This window comes from Rhinopithecus roxellana, chromosome 18 (assembly GCF_007565055.1).
Source record: "Rhinopithecus roxellana isolate Shanxi Qingling chromosome 18, ASM756505v1, whole genome shotgun sequence".
Classification (NCBI taxonomy): Eukaryota; Metazoa; Chordata; class Mammalia; order Primates; family Cercopithecidae; genus Rhinopithecus; species Rhinopithecus roxellana.
In genome coordinates this window covers 99593659-99599751 of record NC_044566.1, presented here as the reverse complement: position 1 = coordinate 99599751, position 6093 = coordinate 99593659, and positions in this window count along the sequence as shown.

Genomic DNA, 6093 nt, shown 5'->3' with positions numbered 1-6093 from the left:
GTGATCCAAAGAAGCCCTTCTCAGATTCCTCAAAGACAGTGTTAATGGACTGCTCCACGAAACATAAGTGTAACTCTGTGAGATGAATTCACACATCACCAAGAAGTTTCTAAGAAAGCTTCTTTCTAGTTTTCATCTGTGGATATTTCCTTTGTCACTGTAATGTTCATTGCGCTATGAAGTATCTAATTGCAGATTTCCAGAAAACTGTGCTAACAAACTGATCACTGAAGAGAAACGTGTAACTCTGTGAGTTGCATTCACACTTGGCAATGCAGTTTCTCAGAAAGCTTCTCTTTAGTTATTATGTGAGGATATTTCCTTTATCACCATGGGCCCCAATAGGCTCCCAAATATCACTTTGCAGATTCCACGAAAAGAGTGTTAGCAAACTGCTTCTTGAGGCAGAGGTTGTAACTCTGTGAGATGAACTCACAGATCAGAAAGAAGTTTCTCAGAAAGCTTCTTTCACGTTTTGAACGGATGAAATTTCCTTTATCAGCGTAGGCCTCAATGTGATCCAAAGAAGCCCTTCTCAGATTCCTCAAAGACAGTGTTAATGGACTGCTCCACGAAACATAAGTGTAACTCTGTGAGATGAATTCACACATCACCAAGAAGTTTCTAAGAAAGCTTCTTTCTAGTTTTCATCTGTGGATATTTCCTTTGTCACTGTAATGTTCATTGCGCTATGAAGTATCTAATTGCAGATTTCCAGAAAACTGTGCTAACAAACTGATCACTGAAGAGAAACGTGTAACTCTGTGAGTTGCATTCACACTTGGCAATGCAGTTTCTCAGAAAGCTTCTCTTTAGTTATTATGTGAGGATATTTCCTTTATCACCATGGGCCCCAATAGGCTCCCAAATATCACTTTGCAGATTCCACGAAAAGAGTGTTAGCAAACTGCTTCTTGAGGCAGAGGTTGTAACTCTGTGAGATGAACTCACAGATCAGAAAGAAGTTTCTCAGAAAGCTTCTTTCACGTTTTGAACGGATGAAATTTCCTTTATCAGCGTAGGCCTCAATGTGATCCAAAGAAGCCCTTCTCAGATTCCTCAAAGACAGTGTTAATGGACTGCTCCACGAAACATAAGTGTAACTCTGTGAGATGAATTCACACATCACCAAGAAGTTTCTAAGAAAGCTTCTTTCTAGTTTTCATCTGTGGATATTTCCTTTGTCACTGTAATGTTCATTGCGCTATGAAGTATCTAATTGCAGATTTCCAGAAAACTGTGCTAACAAACTGATCACTGAAGAGAAACGTGTAACTCTGTGAGTTGCATTCACACTTGGCAATGCAGTTTCTCAGAAAGCTTCTCTTTAGTTATTATGTGAGGATATTTCCTTTATCACCATGGGCCCCAATAGGCTCCCAAATATCACTTTGCAGATTCCACGAAAAGAGTGTTAGCAAACTGCTTCTTGAGGCAGAGGTTGTAACTCTGTGAGATGAACTCACAGATCAGAAAGAAGTTTCTCAGAAAGCTTCTTTCACGTTTTGAACGGATGAAATTTCCTTTATCAGCGTAGGCCTCAATGTGATCCAAAGAAGCCCTTCTCAGATTCCTCAAAGACAGTGTTAATGGACTGCTCCACGAAACATAAGTGTAACTCTGTGAGATGAATTCACACATCACCAAGAAGTTTCTAAGAAAGCTTCTTTCTAGTTTTCATCTGTGGATATTTCCTTTGTCACTGTAATGTTCATTGCGCTATGAAGTATCTAATTGCAGATTTCCAGAAAACTGTGCTAACAAACTGATCACTGAAGAGAAACGTGTAACTCTGTGAGTTGCATTCACACTTGGCAATGCAGTTTCTCAGAAAGCTTCTCTTTAGTTATTATGTGAGGATATTTCCTTTATCACCATGGGCCCCAATAGGCTCCCAAATATCACTTTGCAGATTCCACGAAAAGAGTGTTAGCAAACTGCTTCTTGAGGCAGAGGTTGTAACTCTGTGAGATGAACTCACAGATCAGAAAGAAGTTTCTCAGAAAGCTTCTTTCACGTTTTGAACGGATGAAATTTCCTTTATCAGCGTAGGCCTCAATGTGATCCAAAGAAGCCCTTCTCAGATTCCTCAAAGACAGTGTTAATGGACTGCTCCACGAAACATAAGTGTAACTCTGTGAGATGAATTCACACATCACCAAGAAGTTTCTAAGAAAGCTTCTTTCTAGTTTTCATCTGTGGATATTTCCTTTGTCACTGTAATGTTCATTGCGCTATGAAGTATCTAATTGCAGATTTCCAGAAAACTGTGCTAACAAACTGATCACTGAAGAGAAACGTGTAACTCTGTGAGTTGCATTCACACTTGGCAATGCAGTTTCTCAGAAAGCTTCTCTTTAGTTATTATGTGAGGATATTTCCTTTATCACCATGGGCCCCAATAGGCTCCCAAATATCACTTTGCAGATTCCACGAAAAGAGTGTTAGCAAACTGCTTCTTGAGGCAGAGGTTGTAACTCTGTGAGATGAACTCACAGATCAGAAAGAAGTTTCTCAGAAAGCTTCTTTCACGTTTTGAACGGATGAAATTTCCTTTATCAGCGTAGGCCTCAATGTGATCCAAAGAAGCCCTTCTCAGATTCCTCAAAGACAGTGTTAATGGACTGCTCCACGAAACATAAGTGTAACTCTGTGAGATGAATTCACACATCACCAAGAAGTTTCTAAGAAAGCTTCTTTCTAGTTTTCATCTGTGGATATTTCCTTTGTCACTGTAATGTTCATTGCGCTATGAAGTATCTAATTGCAGATTTCCAGAAAACTGTGCTAACAAACTGATCACTGAAGAGAAACGTGTAACTCTGTGAGTTGCATTCACACTTGGCAATGCAGTTTCTCAGAAAGCTTCTCTTTAGTTATTATGTGAGGATATTTCCTTTATCACCATGGGCCCCAATAGGCTCCCAAATATCACTTTGCAGATTCCACGAAAAGAGTGTTAGCAAACTGCTTCTTGAGGCAGAGGTTGTAACTCTGTGAGATGAACTCACAGATCAGAAAGAAGTTTCTCAGAAAGCTTCTTTCACGTTTTGAACGGATGAAATTTCCTTTATCAGCGTAGGCCTCAATGTGATCCAAAGAAGCCCTTCTCAGATTCCTCAAAGACAGTGTTAATGGACTGCTCCACGAAACATAAGTGTAACTCTGTGAGATGAATTCACACATCACCAAGAAGTTTCTAAGAAAGCTTCTTTCTAGTTTTCATCTGTGGATATTTCCTTTGTCACTGTAATGTTCATTGCGCTATGAAGTATCTAATTGCAGATTTCCAGAAAACTGTGCTAACAAACTGATCACTGAAGAGAAACGTGTAACTCTGTGAGTTGCATTCACACTTGGCAATGCAGTTTCTCAGAAAGCTTCTCTTTAGTTATTATGTGAGGATATTTCCTTTATCACCATGGGCCCCAATAGGCTCCCAAATATCACTTTGCAGATTCCACGAAAAGAGTGTTAGCAAACTGCTTCTTGAGGCAGAGGTTGTAACTCTGTGAGATGAACTCACAGATCAGAAAGAAGTTTCTCAGAAAGCTTCTTTCACGTTTTGAACGGATGAAATTTCCTTTATCAGCGTAGGCCTCAATGTGATCCAAAGAAGCCCTTCTCAGATTCCTCAAAGACAGTGTTAATGGACTGCTCCACGAAACATAAGTGTAACTCTGTGAGATGAATTCACACATCACCAAGAAGTTTCTAAGAAAGCTTCTTTCTAGTTTTCATCTGTGGATATTTCCTTTGTCACTGTAATGTTCATTGCGCTATGAAGTATCTAATTGCAGATTTCCAGAAAACTGTGCTAACAAACTGATCACTGAAGAGAAACGTGTAACTCTGTGAGTTGCATTCACACTGGCAATGCAGTTTCTCAGAAAGCTTCTCTTTAGTTATTATGTGAGGATATTTCCTTTATCACCATGGGCCCCAATAGGCTCCCAAATATCACTTTGCAGATTCCACGAAAAGAGTGTTAGCAAACTGCTTCTTGAGGCAGAGGTTGTAACTCTGTGAGATGAACTCACAGATCAGAAAGAAGTTTCTCAGAAAGCTTCTTTCACGTTTTGAACGGATGAAATTTCCTTTATCAGCGTAGGCCTCAATGTGATCCAAAGAAGCCCTTCTCAGATTCCTCAAAGACAGTGTTAATGGACTGCTCCACGAAACATAAGTGTAACTCTGTGAGATGAATTCACACATCACCAAGAAGTTTCTAAGAAAGCTTCTTTCTAGTTTTCATCTGTGGATATTTCCTTTGTCACTGTAATGTTCATTGCGCTATGAAGTATCTAATTGCAGATTTCCAGAAAACTGTGCTAACAAACTGATCACTGAAGAGAAACGTGTAACTCTGTGAGTTGCATTCACACTTGGCAATGCAGTTTCTCAGAAAGCTTCTCTTTAGTTATTATGTGAGGATATTTCCTTTATCACCATGGGCCCCAATAGGCTCCCAAATATCACTTTGCAGATTCCACGAAAAGAGTGTTAGCAAACTGCTTCTTGAGGCAGAGGTTGTAACTCTGTGAGATGAACTCACAGATCAGAAAGAAGTTTCTCAGAAAGCTTCTTTCACGTTTTGAACGGATGAAATTTCCTTTATCAGCGTAGGCCTCAATGTGATCCAAAGAAGCCCTTCTCAGATTCCTCAAAGACAGTGTTAATGGACTGCTCCACGAAACATAAGTGTAACTCTGTGAGATGAATTCACACATCACCAAGAAGTTTCTAAGAAAGCTTCTTTCTAGTTTTCATCTGTGGATATTTCCTTTGTCACTGTAATGTTCATTGCGCTATGAAGTATCTAATTGCAGATTTCCAGAAAACTGTGCTAACAAACTGATCACTGAAGAGAAACGTGTAACTCTGTGAGTTGCATTCACACTTGGCAATGCAGTTTCTCAGAAAGCTTCTCTTTAGTTATTATGTGAGGATATTTCCTTTATCACCATGGGCCCCAATAGGCTCCCAAATATCACTTTGCAGATTCCACGAAAAGAGTGTTAGCAAACTGCTTCTTGAGGCAGAGGTTGTAACTCTGTGAGATGAACTCACAGATCAGAAAGAAGTTTCTCAGAAAGCTTCTTTCACGTTTTGAACGGATGAAATTTCCTTTATCAGCGTAGGCCTCAATGTGATCCAAAGAAGCCCTTCTCAGATTCCTCAAAGACAGTGTTAATGGACTGCTCCACGAAACATAAGTGTAACTCTGTGAGATGAATTCACACATCACCAAGAAGTTTCTAAGAAAGCTTCTTTCTAGTTTTCATCTGTGGATATTTCCTTTGTCACTGTAATGTTCATTGCGCTATGAAGTATCTAATTGCAGATTTCCAGAAAACTGTGCTAACAAACTGATCACTGAAGAGAAACGTGTAACTCTGTGAGTTGCATTCACACTTGGCAATGCAGTTTCTCAGAAAGCTTCTCTTTAGTTATTATGTGAGGATATTTCCTTTATCACCATGGGCCCCAATAGGCTCCCAAATATCACTTTGCAGATTCCACGAAAAGAGTGTTAGCAAACTGCTTCTTGAGGCAGAGGTTGTAACTCTGTGAGATGAACTCACAGATCAGAAAGAAGTTTCTCAGAAAGCTTCTTTCACGTTTTGAACGGATGAAATTTCCTTTATCAGCGTAGGCCTCAATGTGATCCAAAGAAGCCCTTCTCAGATTCCTCAAAGACAGTGTTAATGGACTGCTCCACGAAACATAAGTGTAACTCTGTGAGATGAATTCACACATCACCAAGAAGTTTCTAAGAAAGCTTCTTTCTAGTTTTCATCTGTGGATATTTCCTTTGTCACTGTAATGTTCATTGCGCTATGAAGTATCTAATTGCAGATTTCCAGAAAACTGTGCTAACAACTGATCACTGAAGAGAAACGTGTAACTCTGTGAGTTGCATTCACACTTGGCAATGCAGTTTCTCAGAAAGCTTCTCTTTAGTTATTATGTGAGGATATTTCCTTTATCACCATGGGCCCCAATAGGCTCCCAAATATCACTTTGCAGATTCCACGAAAAGAGTGTTAGCAAACTGCTTCTTGAGGCAGAGGTTGTAACTCTGTGAGATGA